The sequence below is a fragment of the Bombina bombina genome, chromosome 4 (assembly GCF_027579735.1).
Source record: "Bombina bombina isolate aBomBom1 chromosome 4, aBomBom1.pri, whole genome shotgun sequence".
NCBI lineage: Eukaryota > Metazoa > Chordata > Amphibia > Anura > Bombinatoridae > Bombina > Bombina bombina.
Genome location: NC_069502.1, coordinates 297065526 through 297091868, shown reverse-complemented (window position 1 = coordinate 297091868; position 26343 = coordinate 297065526).

Sequence of the window (26343 nt, the reverse complement as noted above, 5' to 3'; positions counted from 1 at the left end):
AGGGGAGGGCATTAATAGTGAGGCCAATTTCTTGGAGTGTTATAGGGGAGTCTAGGGTTTGTCTTTCTGTTTCTGTGAGCTTTGGGGTTTCTAGTGTATCTAGATATGTTGCTATGTCGCCCAGCTTTTCTTGAGATATGTGGGGGTCAAGGTTGTATAATTTGGAGTAATAAGAAACAAAAGTGTTGGCTATATCCTCGTTTTTGCTTACTAAAGTTCCTGATGTGTTCTTAATATTTCTTATAAATGAATTAACCCTCTGTTTTTTGAGTGACCTTGCCAGAAGACGTCCTGCTTTGTTACTTTCAGAATAAAATTTAGCTTTAGAGGTGAGTGCCCTCAAGTGTGCCTTTGTGATTAAGTATTTGTTAAGGTCATCTCTAGCTGATGATAGGTCTAAGAGTTTCTGTGCGGAGGAGGGATCAGCCTTGTGAGGCGGTAATATCTTTTATCACTGATTGGTACTCCTAACACTTATAAGGCCTCATTAATACCCCTCCTTATGTCTTGAGAAAGGTCCTGTTACGGGCTAAACTGCGTAGACTGCACATAAGGAGGCTTGTATTGTACCCTGGTGAGTCAGTTTCCAATAGACTCATTTTCATTTAGCTGTTTTTGTCACATGTTTTTTATCTTTTACTTTCACAGGTAGAGCACGTTTAGGTGCACCACTTAAGGCCGGTACTACACCGGTACTACACCGGTACTACACCACTTAGGACACCCATTTGGAACCCTTCCCTTCCCACAAACACTATTCAGGATTATTTTTTACTACTTTCTATTGGGATTTTTGTATTCAATCCTCTGTTTTCATTTTTTCACCTTGCCCCTGGAGGGGCTTTTTGTTTATTTATTCATTTATTTATGTGTACATATCTCACTGTTGATACCCGGGTATTTTTTCCACTGTATTATTTGTCTATTTACACTGTGTTATTCCCATTACACTTTGATTGACATTGTGTAGCCAGGTGTATATATCTTGTATCACTTTAGAAAACTAAACCCCCTAAAAATTAGCTAAAAGCTACCTCTAAAAAAGTGATATCCCAATCGCTTCAAAAGTAAATATAAGATTAAAAAAAGAGGAGTGCTAAACATAAGCAGCTAAAGAGATCAAGAACTGCCCTAAAATGTACTATATTCAAATTCAAATGTGTGCATATAAAACTATATTTAGAAGTAGTACTGGACCTCCAAGGTACGAAATATATGAATAAAGTTGGTTAAATGTTGATAAAAAGAGTAATATTTATTACAGATACAAATACAAATAATGTTTAAAAAAGAAATAAAACCACCAGTGGTTACAATTAATAAACCTTAGCTAAAATCACCTGTATATGATTAATAAAATTACTAATGCAAACAAAGATATGATATAACCTGGACCAGTATTTCTAATACTGATTATCCTCCAGCGAAAAAAGGCTATACAAAACAAACAAATTCATTTGAAATCCGGTTAAATGTTCAGTAAATGTTCCACCTTGTAATGGAGGATTGTGGTGGAATTTAAAAACTGTAGTAGAGGATTAGGGTAAAAATTCAGCTGTATAAAAGAAGATTACTTTTTTGTGAAAATGTCTGCACACTTAAGTATATAGAGTCCGTGACTCCTTTCCAAGAATACGAAACTTTCAAAGTTTTCTCCACATTTATTAAGCAATGGCAAAGCTTACCCAGGCTGTCGGTGTAAAATGTATTACCTTCGGAGATTCACCGTTCTCAATCAGCATCTGGCTGATCCTTCAAGATATCGCCGCTCTCACTTGGAGTAACCTGTTTGCCGTTAGAGCCCAGCGTCTGGTGGAGATATCCTCCGAGGCTTCACCGCTCTCTCCTCAGGGTAGCTTTTCCAGGTTATGTTACCAGGTCACAGAACCTTCTTTGACCAATAGCTGCAGCGGATTACCGGAAACTAATTTTCCCATTAGGCAGTGTATCTCATGAAGTAAATAGAACAGCACATAAGTCAGATCCCAATCAGTAATCTTGTTGCTCTGTATATATCTTGTATGTTTTATAAATAGTTTTATTCTAACTCTCATTTTTTATGCATTTATATTCTGCCCATGTGTGGTCAGATTGGTTATGATTAAATCTTCATTTTAACTTCATATCCTGAGCTCCTTTTTATTCTTTTATTATTCTAGGTTTTAGTACACCTATATTAGTAGATACCTTGATTAGCTACCTTAAGCCCTTGGCGCTCCTATACTGTCCTATACTGTCCCTTATATACCTCGTCTTTTTTGGGCTTTTTGTTAGGAAGTCCCTTTTAGTGAGCGTGGTCAATTTCATCCAGGCGCAGTCACTTACATTATCTTATTTAGAAGTTAATCACTAGCCCTGTAATGTTACCCCTAGGTTTGGGTGGGAGAGGCAGGGGATAATGCTGGGTTTTAAGCCTTTTGCCTACATGGGTATTAGGAGCCCTTCTAATGTGTGGCCATCTCCCAGCATGGCCAGACTCCACCCCTCCAGGTGTTTGCTCTTTAATACAATTTGTATACATATTGTATCAAATAAATGTTGGAACCCCGTGCATATTACAGAGTTGAAGCCATTTGTGCTGGGCGCATCACTTAGAGTTATAGTAGCTCTGCTACATGTGAGTAATTTTCCATTTGATCTCTAAAGGGACATTTTAACCGATTCAAGTTTCTTTCTATTCTCTTTGAGGTGCAAGAAGATAATCCCATCTACACATACCATAGTGCACGTTGTTGTATAGTATAATTTTTGTTTCACATTTTCCAAGTGTTTCCTGTTAATTATATAATTACTATATTTTTATATTTTATATATACTGTATATATATATATATATATATATATATATATATTGAAATTTCCACTAGTCCACTAGCTTCAGATGAATAAGAAATTTAGATTTTTTCCTATCTTTAACATTATATATTTGAGTGTGTATACACTAGACATGTCCATGCACTCACTGCTCTCAAAAGTTAAAGTCTGGGTGCTCATTGCTCATTAAATTAATCCAAAAATAACAGATGCATCAGATTGGCACACACAGGTCTATAAATATGAAACTTTTATTCGTTTAGCATAATAAAGTCAATGTTGTGGCTCTATTACATAGCCTTTGTGAAGATAAGCATACTCCTCCTAACATGACTTAAAACACATTGTGCAGTTTAACCCTTTTGCTACCAGGAATTTCAGAGAAAAGCTTGCCCAAAATACTGGAACATTTTTAGCATTTGTGCAACAGATATAGAGCCTTTTTTTTATTTTTTATTTACCTATCAAAACTTTTTTTTTAATAGACAACCCAAGATATTTATCTAGGTCAATTTTGGTATATTTCATGTCCCCTTTTGCTGCCAAATATGATCATATTAAAAAAGATATTAACTTTTTCACAAACTTTAGGTTTCTGACTAAAATTATTTGCATACCACTTGTGCAGTTTTTTTATGTTTAAAAAGCAATTTTATTTGGCTCAATGCGTTTCAACGGACAAACCGTCTTTCTCAAGAGCATTTAAATGGTATGGCTTCATAAAATGCTCTTGAGAATGACGGTTTTCCGTTGAAATGTGTTGAGCCAAATAAAATTGCTTTTTAAACATGAAAAGCTGGAGAATATATTTTTTAATCACCAGGAGCCATTTATTTCTATTCTACTTTGTGAGTATCTATATTTATTTATCACAGTGTTTGAAAGCACTACGCCAATGTGATATTTTTACCAACATTTGGAACCCCTACATCCAATCAAGATGGTGGAGAGAATTTGGAGAGATTGTGGGATTTAATAATGAATCCACTGGATCCTCTGTGAACCAGCGTCTACTTCTACAAACACATACCTATCAAACAGTCCTTGGGATAGTCTGTTGGAAGGCAGCGGTTCTATTACCAGAGGGGAGTTAATATCCATATTGTATACATTTTCCTTGTTTATTCCTTTATTTATGTATGTATGTGTGTGTGTATATATATATATATATATATATATATATATATATACACAGTATATATATATATATATATATATATACACCCATTTTCTGAGGCACCACCTCCTACTGAGCATGTGTAATATTCACAGGATATATATATATATATATATATATATATATATATATATATATATATATATATATAGATATATGCATTTTGTAATAAGCTGATGGCTGTCACATGATGCATTAGGAAGGAAAATGTAACTAAGGTTTACATTTGTCAGAAAAAAATCTACTACTCTTTTGAAATTCATACTAAGGTTTCAATTCTAAAAAGCTCTTTGGGCTGGTAAGATTCTGTAAGAATGCTCACCAGTCCTTCTATTTCTATGGTGGAATTATATAAAGCCACTTTTTACCATGAAAACATGGTGTCTCGCTAAGGGGTGTACACTGAATTTTGGTATGAGGAGATGCATACATTACAAAAGTGCACAATGAAAACCATAAATTAAAAATAATACAAAACAAATAATTAAACCACTCACACAAAAATACTCAGGAAAAAATTGTATTGTTAAGGTGCATCAAAAATCGTAAACCAAAAATAATATATTTTTAAAAACGTAAAATTTGTATGTAAAGTACACAGAAATAAATCGTATTAAATATGCACTGTGTTATTTTTTAATTTAAGTACACTAGATGTGCAAAAAACTTCATAGAAAAGTGTTATTATAAGTACAAAATGTCATTTTTTTTTCATAAAATGGGCTGAACAAGGGTGTTCCATGGGCATGTATATAATTTTCTCGGAATTCCCGGAATTCTATAAACATTCTGCCCAACAGACTCACTGTTTTTTCTCGCAACTTAAAAGCTTTTATCAAAATACTCTAAACGCTAATTGCTCTGAAAGGAAAACCTATGCAAACAAAAATAACAGAGAATTTAAGGTATAGTTTAATTTGATTTGTATTAAGGGTAATATTCAATTTTAACCCCTTCGCTAGTTTGAATTTCATAGAAATATTTGCCCAAAATACAGGTGAATTTTTATAATTATTAACATACCGCTTGTGTAGTTATAACTCAAATGGTTGTAAAAACTTCTCTGGGATCAGATATAGCAAACATGCATTATTTTCCAATTTTTGTTTTGTTAATTAGAAGGCCTCCTATTGCAGCTGGACATCATACTTCAGAAATCCCTGGCAGTGAAAGCATTAATTAGTGAAGGAGTTAGGTAGCTCCTATGTGACACTGCCCACCTCCCTAATCCCTCCTAAAAATCTCTTTATCCCCCTCTACCCACATTAATTCTCCACCATCTTAGGTACTAGCAGACAGTCTTCCAGTATGAAGTTTTAGGGCTTTTTATTTTTTTTATGCCTCCCTAACAGCTCTATAACTGCCCCACTCCCAATGGTGTCTGTCATCTTAGCTACTGGCAGCTGTCTGGTGCACATATATATTTTTTTAAATGTATTTATTATTTATTACTTTTCTTTAGTGTAGCCCCCCCCCACACAGAGATCCCTCTGAAGGCCCCCCACCTTGATTTTCTATTTTTCTGTAGTGCAGCATCCTCATCCCTCCCTCACCCTTCCAATCATTTTCTGTAGTGCAGAGTCCCTCCCCTTCCACCTCCACATCTGTGACACCCACCCACCCCTCGCCTTCCCTCCCACACCTCCAGCATTTGATCATTACAGACAGTGACACACACAGTGTGTGTGTGTATATATATATATATATATATATATATATACACTTAATTTGGGGTTAATGGGTTAAACATATGCTAGTGTCTCCCTCTGTACTTTAAACTCCATTGTGAACTTTTACGTACCAGAGAGCTTTCATTATTTCTATGGGAGACATCCCGCCACTAGGAGAGACAGACCCCTTTTTTATAGAATTCCATGAGGGCTGCCCCTGCGAGTTTTGAAAACCACATCTAGACCATTGATATTTTTAGAATTGACCTCTATGTGTTTTTACATTGTCTTGCTATGCATTTATTGATTATGCTATTGGACTGTGTTTAGTGGTCCTTTAAGTATAGTCTTCAACAAAATATACCAAGAGATAAAGCAAATTTGATAATAAAAGTAAATTGGAAAGTTGTTTAAAATGATGATTAATCCAAATCATGAAAGTTTAATTTTGTCTTTACTGTCCTTTTAACTACTGTTTTTTATATAAGATACAGATTTCTTTTTTTAGATTCATGTCCTTTTAACTTGTTCCTCTCTAATACACTTTCTCTTTCCTTCAGTTAAAGAATAACACAAGGACAGCTTTCATCTCTAGGTCCTGAAAGAAGCAACACCTCTGAGGTGTTTCAAGATGTTGTTTGCCATGAGCTCATTGAAACAAAATATAAATCACCTGCTGTGCAACCACAGATCAAATAATAATGAAAACCATAAATGCAGTGCTGTTTAATATTTTTATACCAAATATTGGAAGAAACTGCAGCACCTAAATAAAAATACAAAAGCACATAGCACGTTTATGCTATACATATTAAACCAACAAATAATTGAATTAATTAATTTGATTAAAGGAACAAATTCATATATAAATAACATTGTAACAGGTATTTATTATTTATGGCCTAGAGTTTTGTCGGTAAGGACCCGCGTAGCTAACGCCGGCTTTTTTCTGGCCGCACCATAAAAATAACTCTGTTATTGAGAGGTCCACATAAAGGCTGCGTTAGGCTCCAAAAAAGGAGCGTAGAGCATTTTTAACGCAACTTCAACTCTCGATACCAGAGTTGCTTATGGACGCGGCCAGCCTCAAAAACAGTGCTCGTTGCACGATTCCCCCATAGGAAACAATGGGGGCTGTTTGAGCTGAAAAAAAACCTAACACCTGCAAAAAAGCCGCGTTCAGCTCCTAACGCAAGCCCCATTGTTTACTATGGGGAAACACCTCCTACGTCTGCACCTAACACTCTAACATGTACCCCGAGTCTAAACACCCCTAACCTTACACTTATTAACCCCTATTCTGCCGCCCCCCGCTATCGCTGACCCCTGCATATTATTTTTAACCCCGTAATCTGCGCTCCGTAAACCGCCGCTACCTTACATTATCCCTATGTACCCCTAATCTGCTGCACCTAACACCGCCGACCCCTATATTAAATTTAATAACCCCTAATCTGCTCCCCACAATGTCGCCTCCACCTGCCTACACTTATTAACCCTTAATCTGCCGGACCGGAGGCTCACCGCAATTCTACATAAATGTATTAACCCCTAATGCTAAGTCTAACCCTAACACTAACACCCCCCCTAAGTTAAATATAATTTTAATCTAACGAAATTAATTAACTCTTATTAAATAAATTATTCCTATTTAAAAGCTAAATACTTACCTGTAAAATAAATCCTAATATAGCTACAAAATAAATTATAATTACATTGTAGCTATTTAGGATTAATATTTATTTTACAGGGTAACTTTGTATTTATTTTAACCAGGTACAATAGCTATTAAATAGTTAAGAACTATTTAATAGTTACCTAGTTAAAATAATTACAACAAATACCTGTTAAAATAAATCCTAACCTAAGGTTACAATTAAACCTAACCTATAAATATCATTAAATTAATTAAATAAAATACCTACAATTACCTACAATTAAACCTAACACTACACTATCAATAAATTAATTAAATACAATATCTACAAATAACTACAATGATATAAACTAACTAAAATACAAAAAATAAAAAAGAACTAAGTTACAAAAAAGTAAAAAAAATCTACAAACATAAGAAAAATATTACAACAAATTTAACTAATTACACCTACTCTAAGCCCCCTAATAAAATAACAAAGACCCCCAAAATAAAAAATGGCCTACCCTATTCTAAATTAATAAAGTTCAAAGCTTTTTACCTTACCAGCCCCTAAACAGGGCCCTTTGCGGGGCATGCCCAAGAAGTTCAGCTCTTTTGCTGTAAAAAAAAACATACAATACCCCCCCAACATTACAACCCACCACCCACATACCCCTAAATCTAACCCAACACCCCCCTTAAATAAACCTAACACTAAGCCCCTGAAGATCATCCTACCTTGTCTTCACCTCACCAGGTATCACTGATCCGTCCTGGCTCCAAAATCTTCATCCAACCCAAGCGGGGGCTGGCAATCCATCATCCGGTGGCTGAAGATGTCCAGAAGAGGCTCCAAAGTCTTCATCCTATCCGGGGAAGAAGAGGCGATCCGGACCGGGTAACCATCTTGAACCAAGCGGCATCTTCTATCTTCATCCGATGACGACCGGCTCCATCCTGAAGACCTCCACCGCGGACCCATCTTCTTCCGGCGACGTCCAACTGAAGAATGACGGTTCCTTTAAGGGACGTCATCCAAGATGGCGTCCCTCGAATTCCGATTGGCTGATAGGATTCTATCAGCCAATCGGAATTAAGGTAGGAATATTCTGATTGGCTGATGGAATCAGCCAATCCGAATCAAGTTCAATCCGATTGGCTGATCCAATCAGCCAATCAGATTGAGCTCGCATTCTATTGGCTGATCGGAACAGCCAATAGAATGCGAGCTCAATCTGATTGGCGAGGGGGCCTGGAGGAACTCCATAAATGGTTTGATGTGTTTAATAACACTACCAACAACGTCAAGTTCAAGATGACAGTGGATACCGTATCCATTCTTTCTTGGACTTGACAGTTTTCAAGGATTCCAACAAATTAGGAACCACATTAATATCATAAACCCACCGACCGCAACTCCATACTAAGGGCAGATAGTTGCCATCCTCCAGCCCTATTAAAAGGCATAGTAAAATCACAATGCATAAGAACAATGTGCAACAATTCTAATCCTGAAGCTGGGGTCTCCCAATTTAAAGGAGTGGGTGAGAGGTTCCAGAACAGGGGCTACAAGATCCCGATAATACAGGACGCCATGGAACCGTTTCAATGCTTAACACAGACGGAATTGATTATTCCCAAACCCAAAAGGATGCTAGTGACAAGCTCAATTATGTCTACCACTTTTACTCCCAGAGACAAAAAATATTGGCCAGATTCTCCGACAGCACTGGCCCAATTATCGTCTTCAGACCCAAAACTCACATTTACTCAGAATCTACGACCTATGGTTGGGTTTAAGAGGGGAACCAATCTCAAAGATCTTCTGGTGAAAACGGATCCAAACAAAGTTATTCGACTATAAAGAAAAGGAATATAATGGCTCCTACCAGCTGTTTGGCTGCACAACGTGCAATGGCCTAGTGGGTACTAAAGTTTTCCTTCACACCACAACACCCAATCGAACATTTTCTATTCGACACTCCATAACGTGTACCACACAATCACGTTATATACTTATTATTTTGTCCATGTTCCTGCTTCTACATAGGGAAGACCTCTGGCACACTTCGTGAGCGGTATGGGCCAATCACCGCCACGCCATAAGGGACAGCACTTAAAACCCGGTGACTCTGAACAGCCAGTGGCGCGACATTGCGCTAAGAAGGCACACCTCCAGTGTCCTCCATCCGCTATATCCTAATAGGACCACATACCCCCACTGGATCGGGGGGGCGACCGGAACAAGCAACTCTTGAAACGAGGCCTGAACACTAGCCCGGACTTTAAGAGCATTATGTGATCAACAACTGGGGTGCTACATACCTTGGGGTATGCAGGTGGACATTGTGGCTCCGTTTTGGCACACATTCCACTCTCCCCTACATCGTAGGGAAGGTGTTGTGCGCCTAACGGCATGGTTTAGGGGGGGACATCTGTCTCCACCTTCTCCGTGGAACGCCTGGTCCGCTGGGAGCCATTACCCCACTGCTTTAATATGCACCACCAGTCTTAAAAAATGGACATAAAGAATTATTTCACCACTTGATAAATCCCCAAAGGTGGACAGTATCCACATGAGCTATATGTCCTTTTGACCATTACCCATAACTACCTCTTCTTGCAGATCCTCGTTTGTTTTACAATTATGTTTGAGTTTAGAATTTGAAAATAAGGTTTTTTTTCCTTACACGATCTTGTGCATAGCCATTTACATTTACATGTGGCCGATGTAAGCTACAAATCCTTTAATGGCAAATTGAATGCATATAGAAATGGTGCCCCAGCGTTATAACAAGCACAGCCCTACAATATACATATATTGTATATATTCCTTTTTCTGTATACTGTTCCTATTCGATATATCTATTTGTTTGCACATACATTGTAGCAGCATACATGCTAAACGTCATCCTGCTTCAATATACTGGTGATACATTGTAAGACACAGCACCCATATCTGCAACATTGTATTTGCTTCTCATTTACAATTTGCCACTCTAATCACCCGTACTGTTATATGGTCCAACTTTTTAATTTTTTAAGTTTTTAATGATTATTTTCAATATGCGATATGATCGTATACAGTTTGATAATACGCTATTTCTGACACTAAGAAAATTGTGGTCCCATACAGCTGGCACGTGATTATAAATTCCACATAAGTTGTGACACTTTCGGGTAAACCGGATTGTATATGATCACCATGGTGACTGTCTCCATGCCGACTGGACGCAGTAATATTTGACACCGCATATTCATCACAAAATTTTATAGGCACTTACGATAATGTGGCACATTTTTGTTATAACAAGTCTCTACATTAGTATGTCACCCTAATATGTTTAAAATTGTAGAGTGTATAATTTTATATTAATTTTATGTTTGTTGATCTAATCCGCAAACCGGAAGTGAGGCAATACAACTTCCGGTTTCGGGTAACACTGTGGAACGCAAGATGCGTTCCAAATTCAAAAAAATTGGCGCACTTTTCATTTGGAGACACTCAGGTTGATGTGATGTAATTGATATGTAACACTATAAATGAGTTGAATTTTGTTTGTTTTGCATGCTGATGAAGGGGTTGTGAACCCCGAAAACGTTCCATTAAATTGGTTTCTTTTGCAAAAAGTCCTGAGAGTGCATTCTCTTGTTTTCTATTTTACAATATATCATTGCACCCAGGCGTGTTGACCATTGGTGGGCTGAACTGGAAATCGTTTACTATATATATATATATATATATATATATATATATATATATATATATATACAAAACACTGAAGAGGACTGCACTCTCATACCTGACCGGGTACACATCCCATGACCCTGTAACATGCTCAGCCCTGGGTGCTCACGAGCACTCACAGGAAGCTGTGCTGTCCCCTGAGTCACAGACAGTTAACCCCAGACAGGTCTGGGTGCAAGAACCATAGGGTTAATACAAAACAAAATAATACAACACACAGAGAAAGTCCAGAACTCATTTAGAAGCTCTCAGCTAAGATTTAAAAGCAAAAATGGAAAGGTTAGTTACCGCATTTGGCCAAATGGGACAAGCCCAGGTACCACATCAAGGTCCTTTCCAATACCTGGGACCCTAAAACAGCCACACAATGCGAGCTCTCAAATCCAAACAAACTGGGAACAAGGGAAGGGTGCACAGGCTTATGTAATAACCCCAGATATATATAAAACACGGAAGAGGACTGCACTCTCATACCAGACTGGGTACACATCCCATTAAACTGTAACATGCTCAGCCCTGGGTGCTCATGGGCACACAAGCCCAGGTACCACATCAAGGTGCTTTCCAATACCCGTGTTCCCAGTTTTTTGGGATTTGAGAGCTTGCATTGTGTGGCTGTTTTAGGTTCCCAGGTATTGGAAAGGACCTTGATATGGTACCTGGGCTTGTCCCATTTGGCCAAATGCGGTAACTAACCTTTCCATTTTTGCTTTTAAATCTTATCTGAGAGCTTGTAAGTGAGTGCTGGACTTTCTCTGTGTGTTGTATTAATTTGTTTTGTAATTTCCCTATTGTTCTTGCACCCAGACATGTCTGGGGTTAACTGCTTGTGACTCTGGGGACAGCACAGCTTCCTGTGAGTGCCCATGAGCACACAGGGCTGCTCATGTTACAGGGTCATGGGATGTGTACCCAGTCCGGTATGAGAGAGCAGTCCTCTTCCGTGTTTTGTCTGTGCACCCTTCCCTTGTTCCCAGTTTGTTTGGATTTGAGAGCTTGCATTGTGTGGCTGTTTTAGGGTCCCAGGTATTGGAAAGGACCTTGATGTGGTACCTGGGCTTGTCCCATTTGGCCAAATGCGGTAACTAACCTTTCCATTTTTGCTATTAAATCTTAGCTGAGAGCTTGTAAGTGAGTGCTGGGCTTTCTCTGTGTGTTGTATTAATCTGTTTTGTAATTTCCCTATGGTTCTTGCACCCAGACCTGTCTGGGGTTAACTCTCTGTGACTATGGGAACAGCACAGCTTCCTGTAAGTGCCCGTGAGCACCCAGGGCTGAGCATGTTACAGGGCCATGGGATGTGTACCTGGTCCGGTATGAGAGTGCAGTCCTCTTCTGTGTTTTGTATACTGTATGTCTAGGGTGATTACATAAGCCTGTGCACCCTTCCCTTGTTCCTAGTTTGTTTGGATTTGAGAGCTTGCATTGTGTGGCTGTTTTAGGGTCCCAGGTATTGGAAAGGACCTTGATGTGGTAACTGGACTTGTCCCATTTGGCCAAATGTGGTAACTAACCTTTCCATTTTTGCTTTTAAATTTTAGCTGAGAGCTTGTAAGTGAGTGCTGAACTTTCTCTGTGTGTTGTATTAATTTGTTTTGTAATTTCCCTATGGTTCTTGCACCCAGACCTGTCTGGGGTTAACTGCCTGTGACTCTGGGGACAGCACAGCTTCCTGTGAGTGCCCATGAGCACCCAGGGCTGCTCATGTTACAGGGTCATGGGATGTGTACCCGGTCCGGTATGAGAGAGCAGTCCTCTTCCGTGTTTTGTCTGTGCACCCTTCCCTTGTTCCCAGTTTGTTTGGATTTGAGAGCTTGCATTGTGTGGCTGTTTTAGGGTCCCAGGTATTGGAAAGGACCTTGATGTGGTACCTGGGCTTGTCCCATTTGGCCAAATGCGATAACTAACCTTTCCATTTTTGCTTTTAAATCTTAGCTGAGAGCTTGTAAGTGAGTGCTGGGCTTTCTCTGTGTGTTGTATTAATCTGTTTTGTAATTTCCCTATGGTTCTTGCACCCAGACCTGTCTGGGGTTAACTCTCTGTGACTCTGGGAACAGCACATCTTCCTGTAAGTGCCCGTGAGCACCCAGGGCTGAGCATGTTACAGGGCCATGGGATGTGTACCTGGTCCGGTATGAGAGTGCAGTCCTCTTCTGTGTTTTGTATACTGTATGTCTAGGGTGATTACATAAGCCTGTGCACCCTTCCCTTGTTCCTAGTTTTTTTGGATTTGAGAGCTTGCATTGTGTGGCTGTTTTAGGGTCCCAGGTATTGGAAAGGACCTTGATGTGGTAACTGGACTTGTCCCATTTGGCCAAATGTGGTAACTAACCTTTCCATTTTTGCTTTTAAATCTTAGCTGAGAGCTTGTAAGTGAGTGCTGAACTTTCTCTGTGTGTTGTATTAATTTGTTTTGTAATTTCCCTATGGTTCTTGCACCCAGACCTGTCTGGGGATAACTGCCTGTGACTCTGGGGACAGCACAGCTTCCTGTGAGTGCCCGTGAGCACCCAGGACTGAGCATGTTACAGGGTCATGGGATGTGTACCCGGTCCGGTATGAGAGTGCAGTCCTCTTCCGTGTTTTGTATATGTCTAGGGTGATTACATAAGCCTGTGCACCCTTCCCTTGTTCCCAGTTTGTTTGGATTTGAGAGCTTGCGTTTTGTGGCTGTTTTAGGGTCCCAGGTATTGGAAAGGACCTTGATGGGGTACCTGTGCTTGTCCCATTTGGCCAAATGTGGTAACTAACCTTTCCATTTTTGCTTTTAAATCTTAGCTGAGAGCTTGTAAGTGAGTGCTGGACTTTCTCTGTGTGTTGTATTAATTTGTTTTATAATTTTCCTATGGTTCTTGCACCAAGACCTGTCTGTGGTTAACTGCCTGTGACTCTGGGGGAAGCACAGCTTCCTGTGAGTGCCCGTGAGCACCCAGGGCTGCTCATGTTACAGGGTCATGGGATGTGTACCCAGTCCGGTATAAGAGTGCAGTCCTCTTCCGTGTTTTGTATATTTCTAGGCTGATTACATAAGCCTGTGCACCCTTCCCTTGTTCCCAGTTTTTTTGGATTTGAGAGCTTGAATTGTGTGGCTGTTTTAGGGTCCCAGGTATTGGAAAGGAGCTTGATGTGGTACCTGGGCTTGCCCCATTTGGCCAAATGCGGTAACTTGTAAGTGAGTGCTGGACTTTCTTTGTGTGTTATATATATATTTCTCTGATAAAGCGCAGTACACCTGCGCAAAACATGTCAGGTGTTACTTTTGTCTGACTATGTCCTGCATTTCTGGATGAATAAACGCTACTGATTATACCGGCACTTGGGTCACTGAGCAGTGTTTGCTTTTGTTATACACACACACACATTATTGCCCTTTCCAGTCAAACATTTTTCATATACCATATACTTTTGAACACTTAATATTTATATGTAATATTTTTTTTTTTTTATCAGAAAGTGTATATATGAGTGTAATAGTTTATTTTAATGTATTTATGCTGTGTTTGGTGCAGATTTTTTTTAACCCATTTACTTTATGCTCGATCTTCAGGCATACAGGAAGTGCAGAATTATTAGGCAAATGAGTATTTTGACCACATCATCCTCTTTATGCATGTTGTCTTACTCCAAGCTGTATAGGCTCGGAAGCCTACTACCAATTAAGCATATTAGGTGATGTGCATCTCTGTAATGAGAAGGGGTGTGGTCTAATGACATCAACACCCTATATCAGGTGTGCATAATTATTAGGCAACTTCCTTTCCTTTGGCAAAATGGGTCAAAAGAAGGACTTGACAGGCTCAGAAAAGTCAAAAATAGTGAGATATCTTGCAGAGGGATGCAGCACTCTTAAAATTGCAAAGCTTCTGAAGCGTGATCATCGAACAATCAAGCGTTTCATTCAAAATAGTCAACAGGGTCGCAAGAAGCGTGTGGAAAAACCAAGGCGCAAAATAACTGCCCATGAACTGAGAAAAGTCAAGCGTGCAGCTGCCAAGATGCCACTTGCCACCAGTTTGGCCATATTTCAGAGCTGCAACATCACTGGAGTGTCCAAAAGCACAAGGTGTGCAATACTCAGAGACATGGCCAAGGTAAGAAAGGCTGAAAGACGACCACCACTGAACAAGACACACAAGCTGAAACGTCAAGACTGGGCCAAGAAATATCTCAAGACTGATTTTTCTAAGGTTTTATGGACTGATGAAATGAGAGTGAGTCTTGATGGGCCAGATGGATGGGCCCGTGGCTGGATTGGTAAAGGGCAGAGAGCTCCAGTCCGACTCAGACGCCAGCAAGGTGGAGGTGGAGTACTGGTTTGAGCTGGTATCATCAAAGATGAGCTTGTGGGGCCTTTTCGGGTTGAGGATGGAGTTAAGCTCAACTCCCAGTCCTACTGCCAGTTTCTGGAAGACACCTTCTTCAAGCAGTGGTACAGGAAGAAGTCTGCATCCTTCAAGAAAAACATGATTTTCATGCAGGACAATGCTCCATCACATGCGTCCAAGTACTCCACAGCGTGGCTGGCAAGAACGGGTATAAAAAGAAGAAAATCTAAGGGAACATGGCTCCTTGTTCACCTGATCTGAACCCATTGAGAACCTGTGGTCCATCATCAAATGTGAGATTTACAAGGAGGGGAAAACAGTACACCTCTCTGAACAGTGTCTGGGAGGCTTGGTTGCTGGCTTGCACGCAATGTTGATGGAGGAACAGATCCTAAAACACTGACAGAATCCATGGATGGCAGGCTTTTTGAGTGTCCTTGCAAAGAAAGGGAGGCTATATTGGTCACTGATTTGTTTTTGTTTTGTTTTTGAATGTCAGAAATGTATATTTTGAATGTTGTAGATGTTATATTGGTTTCACTGGTAAAAATAAATAATTGAAATGGGTATATATTTGTTTTTTGTTAAGTTGCCTAATAATTATGCACAGTAATAGTCACCTGCACACACAGATATCCCCCCTAAAATAGCTATAACTAAAAACAAACTAAAAACTACTTCCAAAAACTATTCAGCTTTGATATTAATGAGTTTTTTGGGTTCTTTGAGAACATGGTTGTTGTTCAATAATAAAATTAATCCTCAAAAATACAACTTGCCTAATAATTCGTACTCCCTGTACTAATTCATCAATCTATTGAGTGCAAATTTTGTTTGCGCTTGAGCGCAAACCGTTTAAATACAACTTGTAATATGCATACTAGTTAGTGCATTTGCGATATTGCTTATCATGCCACTTGTAATCCAGCCCTTAAAGTGATTGTAAGTTTAACTATTTACTGCCTAGTATATAAAATTATTATATGGGGCACTTTCATTGATTAAAATGTTTTAAGATTCTTCATTTGTAAAATAATTACTATTTAGCGATCAAAAAACATTTTACCATTCCTCCGCTCGCATCTCATACTTTATTTAACTGATCAATGATGAATTCAACTTTATCCAATCATTGCGTGCCCCATGTGGCATCCAGCTTGTGGGGCATGCAATGATTGGATGAAGCTGGATTTGTCCTCAATCAGCTAAATAAGAGTATTAGATGCGGGCAGATGAACAGCGTGATGTTTACCATCACTAAATGGTAATTATTTTACAAATTAAGCATCCTTAAAACATTTTATAACAATTAAAGTGCCCCTTTTTTACAGTAAATTATAATTTTATATACTAGGCAGTAAATAGGCAAACTAGAAATAATTTTTTTAAAATATTTTTACATTTATGATTTGACATGACCTATTTCAATGTTCATTTATGAATTTTTCAATACAAATTTTTTTTAGGGGTTTAAGTGTTTTTATTTATTTTGTTACTATATATTGTATCAGTAATGTAAAAGGTTCATAGATTCAAGAGGCTGAATGAGCCTTTAGTGAATACATTGTATAGTTTAACTAAAGATTGGAGAGATTGGAGAGGCAAAGAAAGGATATTCTAGACTTAGTAAATCTATAGTGATATGATATTTATCTGCCTATATTTGTTCTTAGTCCTGGAGAAATAACATAATTATCCATCTTTGTCTTTCAAAGCCCTCCAAGGACATAATCTAGATTGACTGAATTTTAATAACATGTCTGTAGTCTAAATAGAATCTTATCTTCAATAATATTTAAAAGGCTTAGAAGTTATTCGCTTTCATATAGCTGTCAGAAATCTTATGGGTCACTGCTTTACTCTAAGCCATTAATGAATATGATTATGGCCTTCCCCTAAGCATCACATTGTCAATACATCTGCCTACGCCATTATTTCTGATTGTAGTATTGAAAATGTGAAATAACAACATAGCAAATAATTATTGATAAAGTATCCATTAAGACAAACTATGTGAACAGAAGTAATGAAGACCATCCTGCTTCACTTAACATTTTGACATGATTGATTTTCTTTCTCTAAAATGTAAATATGTAAGCATGTCAATAAAGTGCTTTAAAAAATACTGGAAAGTAATAAATATCTATACAACATACAAGGCTGATTAACCATTAATTAATATTTCTTAATATATTAAAATCAATGTGCTCTTTATTTGCCTGAGTTAGCAAGTTATTAGAATATGTTTTACAAAACACCTTAATGCAAAAATGCTAAGCTACTTGACTAATTTTTTCCATGACTTTAATCAGTACACCTGTTAGGGAAATGCTATTTCCCAAATGGTAGAATAATTTGCAGAAGAGTTGCTTGTCAAAGAGGAGAGAGTGAGAGAAAGAGAGAGAGAGTGAGAGAAAGAGAGTGAGAGTGAGAAAGAAAGAAAGAAAGAAAGAAAGAAAGAAAGAAAGAAAAAAAGAGAGAGCAATTGAAGTTAACGCCCATCGGATGTCGCAAAACACATCAAAAATACATTACAAAATACAGTTACACTCATAATAACACCATATAAAAAATATTTAAAAAAAAAACAAAAACACAAAAACATTATAAGGGCTCAAAGATATGAGATCTCTGGTGTTAGAAAAAAAAGGCTGCAAAGGGCTTTAACATAGAAATACATACATACATACACACACAGATATGTGTGTGTATATAATATATATATATATATATATATATATATATATATATATATATATATATATATACTGTATATATATATATATATAGTTCGACCGGAAGAAAGCGCACTCCTAAGGGCTTACTTGAAGATCCACTTTATTTGTGAACAAAACAACCTGTCTGTCTGAGGACGTTCACAAAATAAAGTGGCTCTTCAAGTAAGCGCTCAGGAGTGCGCTTTCTTTCCATCGAACTACACATATTGTTTGTTTGCACTCAAGGCTGTTTAAAATAAGGTTTTGGAGTGCACTTTGTCCATATGTGTGTGTGTGTGTGTGTGGTGTGTGTATATATTTATATGTGTGTGTGTGTCTTTTTTAGGTGTACAGATGTATTTATGTATTTATATGTGTATATGTATATAGACATATATACACATATAAACACATAAATATATGTATACATACATAGACATATATAAGTGCACTGGAGCCCTTTGACATTCCAATGCTCTGCACATAGCAGAATATGTTCTTTGTGTTTCTAAATAGATATTCCTATATATACAGTATCTCACAAAATTGAGTACACCCCCTCAAATTTTTTGTAAATATTTTATTATATCTTTTCATGTTTCAACACTGAAGAATGACACTTTGCTACAATGTAAACTAGTGAGTGTACAGCCTGTATAACAGTGTACATTTGCTATCCCCCTCAAAATAACTCAACACACAGCCATTAATGTCTAAACTGTTGGCAACAAAAGTGAGTACACCCATAAGTGGAAATGTCCAATTTGGGCCCAAAGTGTCAATATTTTGAATTGCCACCATTATTTTCCAGCACTGCCTTAACCCTCTTGGGCATGGAGTTCACCAAAGCTTCACAGGTTGCCACTGGAGTCCTCTTCCACTCCTCCATGACGACATCACGAGTGGGTTAGCTTGCGCTCCCTCACCTTCCGTTTGAGGATGCCCCACAGATGCTCAAAGGGGTTTAGGTTTGGAGACATGCTTGGCCAGTCCATCACCTTTACCCTCAGCTTCTTTAGAAAGGCAGTGGTTGTCTTGGAGGTGTGTTTGGGGTTGTTGTCATGTTGGAATAACTGCCCTGCGGCCCAGTCTCCGAAGAGAGGGGGATCATGCTCTGCTTCAGTATGTCAAAGTACATGTTGGCACTCATGGTTCCCTCAATGAACTGTAGCTCCCCAGTGCCGACAGCACTCATGCAGGCCCAGACCATGACAGCTCCCACCACCATGCTTGACTGTAGGCAAGACACACTTGTCTTTGTACTCCTCACCTGGTTGCCGCCACACACGCTTGACACCATCTGAACCAAATAGTTTATCTTGGTCTCATGGGACCACAGGACATGATTCCAGTAATCATGTCCTTAGTCTGCTTGTCTTAGTCCCTCCCCCGGCGTCACATGACACTGGGGAGGGAAAATGGCTAATTGGGACATTTCCACTTAGGGGTTGTACTCACTTTTGTTGCCAACAAATTTAGACATTAATGGGTTGTGGTGCTGAGTTATTTTAGAGGGGACAGCAAATTTATACTGTTATACAGGCTGTACACTTTACATTGTAGCAAAGTGTAATTTCTTCAGTGTTTGTCACATGAAAAGATATAATAAAATATTTACAAAAATGTGAGGGGTTGTTACTCATCTTTTGTGAGATACTGTATATCTGCATACCTAAACCTATATACAATATAGAGACTAACTATATAGAAAACCCCACCTAAGGTAACACAATATTGGATTCAACTCAAATCACCCAAGACATACCATACATGGGATCCCTAAAGGCCAGTATATTAGGGCAAAAATAAATTGTACCAAGACAGCAGATTAATGAAAAACAAGCAGATATTATCACAGCTCATTTAGTGGAGAGGGGATATGATTTAAATATTCTGAATAACGCCCGTAAAGAGGTGGATATACTCACTAGGGATGAGCTATTGAAATATAAAATCAAACAAAGAAATATGAAATAAGGGAAATGATAAACAAAAAACAAAATTCATAACAACTTATAGTCTAGAGTATAGAAGTATCTGCAATATTGTAAAACAAAATATACCTATTTTACACACTGATCCAGGTATGAAGGAAATTGTAAGAGAGGGATGTGACTATATATATAGGAAGGATAAAACCATAGGGAATTATGTATCACCCTCAGATTGTTCTAAAAAAATAACAGTGCTTGCTGGTTAATACAAAGAAAAGGATTTTTCAGATGTAGGAAAAATGTCTGCAAAACTTGTGAAATTTGTAACGGAAGGTGGTAGTTTTGTATCAACCAACACTGAAAAAACACATAAATATTATTTTTTTTCATAAATTGCAATACAACACACGGTAATTTACTTACTGACCTGTAGGGGGTGCTCTAAACAGTACGTAGGGAAGACTAAAACGGTCCCTCAAGGATAGGTCCTATCACATGTATGATCTATTGAGGATCCCGACTATGATACTCCTATAGCGAGAATTTTAGGGAACATCATAATTCTAAATGTAACCTACTTACTGTGCAAGCCATAGATCATGTCCCTACATGGAAAAGGGGGGGAAATAGAGAGGGAAAAACTAGACCTCAGAGAGTTTTTTTTTATATTTACATTAAATACCTCAATACCCTTTGGCTTAAACGTTTAGGAGGGGATATTGATTTATGTGTTTAACTTTTGGAAACCACACAATATAATGTATATAGAACATATGATAAGTGTTTTTACTAATGTGAGATAAAAACTTTGAATAGCAATGCTTTAAGAATTACAGAAAGTACAGACAATTGGATATAGATTCATTTACTTTATTAATAGTGCTCAGGGCTTGTATAAAATAGAGTGTAATGAGGACGTTATATGTATGCATATGCCTTTAAGAAAGTAGTATTTAAGGGAAGAAAGGAGGCTGGGTCCTGTGAGCATGTGAACAAGTGCTGTTAAAGCACAAAACATGACTGCTGGTACTAGACTTCGGGCTTGTTTACTGATATGATGTTGCTATTGTCAAGCGAGTGGTGATTGGCTTATGTAACGGCTATATTACTACTAATTTTGAAATTTTTCTGCTTTTATATGGAATTGGATTTCATAAACTTTGGATATACATTTTACCTAAGGAAGTGCCCGGTCATTCTTTGTTTCTTTATATATATATTATATATATATATATATATATATATATAATATATATATATATATATATACGAAGTCCGGACATCCATCTCCATCCAGGCGGTGAGAAGTTTCATCCAGGCGGCGATATCTTCATCCATCCTGGGGTGCAAGGTAGCCGATTCAAAATGGCGTACCTTGCATTCCTATTAGCTGATTTGATTCTTCAAATTAACCAATAGGATTTCAATAGCGCTCAACCTATTGGCTGTTTTGACAGCCAATAGGATTTCAGAAGCTCTCATCCTATTGACTGATTTTAATTTGAAGAATCAAATCAGCCAATAGGAATGCAATGTACACAATTTTGAATCGGCTACCTTGCATTCAACTTCAGTGTATGGCTGTGACCGTATGAAAGAGAAGCTCAACGCAGGATATCTTAAGCTTCCAGGATGGCTCTGCTTCACACCACCCGGGATGAGATAGAAGACACCCCAGGATGGATGAAGAAATCGCCGCCTGGATGAAGACTTCTCGCCGCCTGGATGGAGATGGATGTCTGGACTTCAGTATCGTGAGTAGATATTCTGGGGTTAGTGCTAGTTTTTTTTCTCTTTTCTTTGGGTGACCGTATGAAGAGGATGCTCTACGTAGGATGTCTTTATCTTCAGGATGGCTCCGCTCCACACAGCCGGGGATGAAGATAGAAGATGCCCCCTGGGATGGATGAAGACTTCTTGTTGCTTGGCATGGAGATGGATGTCCGGACTTCAGGTACCAAGAGTAGATATTCTCAGGGTTAGTGTTACGTTTTTTTGTTTTCATTTTATTGGGTGTTTTTTTTTAGATTAGGGCTTTGGGCTTTTTTAAAAGAGCTGAATGCCCTTTTAAGGGGCAATAAAAAAGAGATGAATGCCCTTTTAAGGGAAAGGAAAAAGAGCTGAAGCCCTTTTAAAGGCAATGCCCATCACAAATGCCCTTTAGGGGCAATGGGTAGCTTAGGTTTTTTATAGAGTTAGTTTTTTATTTTGGGGGGTTGGTTGTGTTGTGGGTTTTACTGTTGGAGGGGACTTTGTGTTTTTTACAGGTAAAAGAGCTGTTTAACTTAGGGCAATGCCCTACAAAATGCTCTTTTAAGGGCTATTGGTAGTTTATTTGTAGACTTTTATTTTTTTATTTTTCGTCATTTAGTGTTTATTATTTTTTGTAATTTTAGATTTTTTTTATTTATTCTTATTTTTTTTCATAGTGTTAGGTTTTTTAAATGTGTAATTTAGGTTTTTAATTGGTAATATTTTTTATTTTATTAGAATAGTAATTTTAGGTTAATTTATAGTTTAATGTTAGGTTTATTTTTATTTCACAGGTAAGTTTTTATTTATTTTAACCATAGTTATATTGTAATTAAAGTTAGGGGGTGTTAGGTTTAGGGGTTAATAGTTTAATTTAGTGTTTTGCAATGTGGGGGCAGGCGGTTTAGGGGTTAATAGGTTTATTTGGTGATGTGGGAGGCCGGAGATTTAGGGGTTAATAATTTTATTATAGTGGCTGCGATGTGGGAGGCCGGAGATTTAGGGGTTAATAATTTTATTATAGTAGTGGCGATGTCGGGGAGCGGCAGATTAGGGGTTAATAGCTTTATTATTGTGGTGGCAATGTCAGGGGGTGGCGGATTATGGGTTATTAGGTTTATTTAATAGTTGCAATGTGGGAGAGCAGCAGATTAGGAATTAATAAGTTTAATATAGTGTTTGCGATGTGGGGAGGGCGGCAGTTTAGGGGTTAATAGGTAGTTTATGGGTGTTAGTGTACTTTGTAACATTTTAGTTATGAGTTTTGTGAAATATTTTTTGTTGCGCAAAACTCATAACTACTGCTCTCAGATGGCGGTATGGATCGTGTATAGGCTGTAACGCAATGCATTTTAGCTGGACCGCACAACCTGTAATACCGGCACTATGAATGCGGAATGGACGTTGCGTTACACGCTAAAATGCTTGTGGTATAGCTATACCACCGCGACTCGTAATATGCGTTCCTGGCCATTATGCAGAAATTGCCATTTTTCAACGTTAAAAGCCGTAACGCAAAACTCGTAATCTAGGTGATAATGATTTATTAGTTTAAACTTGCCTGATATCCACATAATAATATATAAATCTATACTGTGGGATACCAAAGTATCCCAACTAAATATGTGGATTAGGAAAAAATTCCATATCCAGGACAGATTACGAGTTTTGAACGCTATAGGGAAATTTAACGACTGCCACAAAAGCGGCAGTATTTAACCTCCCTATAGCGCTGCTATTACAAGTTTACAAAAAAGCAGGCTTGCGCACGGCGATATGGTGGCGTTAAACTCCATGCTTCACCCAAACACAAGCGCTGCTTTGACGTGCTCGTGCACGATTTCCCCATAGACATCAATGTGGAGAGCTGGCAAAAAAAGCCTAACACCTTCAATCAAGGAAACAAAATCTCCGTAGCGCAGCCCCATTGATGTCTATGGGGAAAGAAAAAGCAATGTTTAAACCTAACACCCTAACATAAATTCACGTCTAAACACCCCTAATCTGCCGCCCCTAACATCGCCACCACCTAAATTACAGTTATTAACCCCTAATCTGCAGCCCCTGACATCGCTGCCACCTACATAATGTTATTAACCCCTAATCTGCTGCCCCTAACATCGCCGCCACCTACATTACAGTTGTTAACCCCTAATCTGCCACCCCCAATATCGCTGCCACTATACTAAAGTTATTAACCCCTAAACCTCTGGCCTACAACATCACTAATACTAAATAAATATATTACACCCCTAAACCTAACCCTAACGTAAAACCCTAACCCTAAGCATAACCCTAACGTAACCCTAACACCCCCTAACTTAAAGGGACATTAAAACCCAAATTTTTTCTTCATGACTCAGATGTAGATTACCATTTTAAACAACTTTCTAATTTACTTCTATTATCTATTTTGCTTCATTCTCTTGATATTCTTTCCTGAAAAGCATATCTAGATAGGCTCAGTAGCTTCTGGTTGGTGGCACTTAGATGCCTCATGTGATTGGCTCACCTATGTGTATTGCTATTTGTTTAAAAAAAAGATATCTAAAGAATGAAGCAAATTAGATAATAGAAGTAAATAGGAATGTTGTTTAAAATTGTATTTTCTATCTGAATCATGAAAGAAAATGTTGTGGTTTAATGTCCCTTTAAATATAATTAAAATAAATCTAAATAAAACTTACAATTATTACCTAAATAATTCCTATTTAAAACTAAATACTTATCTGTGAAATAAAACCTAAGCTAGCTACATATAACTAATAGCTATATTGTAGCTATTTTAGGTTTTATTTCACAAGTAGTTTGTATTTATTTTAACTAGGTAGACTAGTTAGTAAATAGTTATTAACTATTTACTAGCTACCTAGTTAAATAAATACAAACTTCCCTGTGAAATAAAACCTAACCTGCCTACACTAAAACCTAACATTACAATAAAATAAAATAAATTAAATTAATAAAATACATTTTTTCTAAATTACCAAAAAAATAAACACTAAATTACACAAAATAAAAAACGAAATTATTAAAAATAAAAACGAATTACTCCTAATCTAATAGCCCTATCAAAATAAAAAATGCCCCCCAAAATAAAAATACCCTGTCCGGAGCAGCAGATTAGGGGTTAATAAATGTATTATAGTGTTTGCGATGCGGGAGAGCCTCGGTTTAGGGGTTAAAAGGTAGTTATATGGGTGTTAGTGCACTTTGTGACAGTTTAGTTATGAGTTTTTTGCTACAGCTTTGTAGCATAAAACTCATATTACTGACTTTAGATGGCAGCAGCGGATCTTGTCATTTTAGGCTGTACCCGCTCACTTTTTGGCTTCACAGCAAAACTTGTAATACTAGGCGTTATGGAAGTCCCATTGAAAAAGGGACTTTTAAAGTGCGGTACTGAACGTTGCGTGACGGCCAAAAAGGTGTACGGTGCAGCTATTCTGACAAGACTCGTAATACCAGCGGTAGGGAAAAAGTATCGTTATGAATCATAACAATGCTTTTTCACTCATAACGCAAAACTCGTAATCTAGCTGACTATTTGCAAGCCTGTTTGATTAAAGGGACAGTTAATACCTTATCTTTGCAAGACATTTCTTTTGAGTTCATATTGAAAAACATACTACCCAAGTTAAAACATTGTTAAAACTAATTAAAATCTTGGGCGCGATCCGATATCGATCGCAGTTTGCGGCGCAAGCGAGGAGACCGGCGTCGCCCGCAGGTTTCAGCTCGCAACTCGAGCCATCCCATATAGGATCGCCGTCAGATGCTAACGTTCCGTAAGTCTCACAAACCAGCGATGTCCAGAAATCTGCGCAAGTACAAATTTCTGGCGTCGCCAGTGACTTGCGCCACGTGTAGAATCTGCCGGCGCCTATAAAACCTGACTAAAGTCTAAAACACCCGCACTGTCTAACACGCCTCCCTAACATAGCCCGCACTGTCTAACACGCCTCCCTAACATAGCCCGCACTGTCTAACCCTCTATCCGCTATCCCCCCTCACTATCCTAACAATAAAAAAGCTATTAACCCCTAAACCGCCGCTCCTTTACCCCGCCGCAACCTAATAAAGTTATTAACCCCTAAACCGCCGCTCCCGTACCCCGCCGCCAGCTATATTATATCTATAACCCCCTAAAGTGAGCCTCTTAACACCGCCCGCCATCTATATTAAAATTATTAACACCCTAATGTAAGCCCTTACACCGCCGCCATCTCTATTAAAATGATTAACCCCTAATTTAATCTAACCTACCCTGCCGCCAGCTATATTATCTATATTAACCCTAAGTATATTATAGTTAATATAGGTATTACATTATATATATTAACTATATTAACCCTAATTATATTAGGGTTAATATAGGTTACTATAGTATTTATATTAACTATATTAACTCTATCTAACCCTAACTACATTTATATTAAATTAATCTAATTAATTTTATAAACTAAAATATACCTATTTAAATCTAAATACTTACCTATAAAATAAACCCTAAGATAGCTACAATATAATTAATAATTACATTGTAGCTATGTTAGGGTTAATATTTA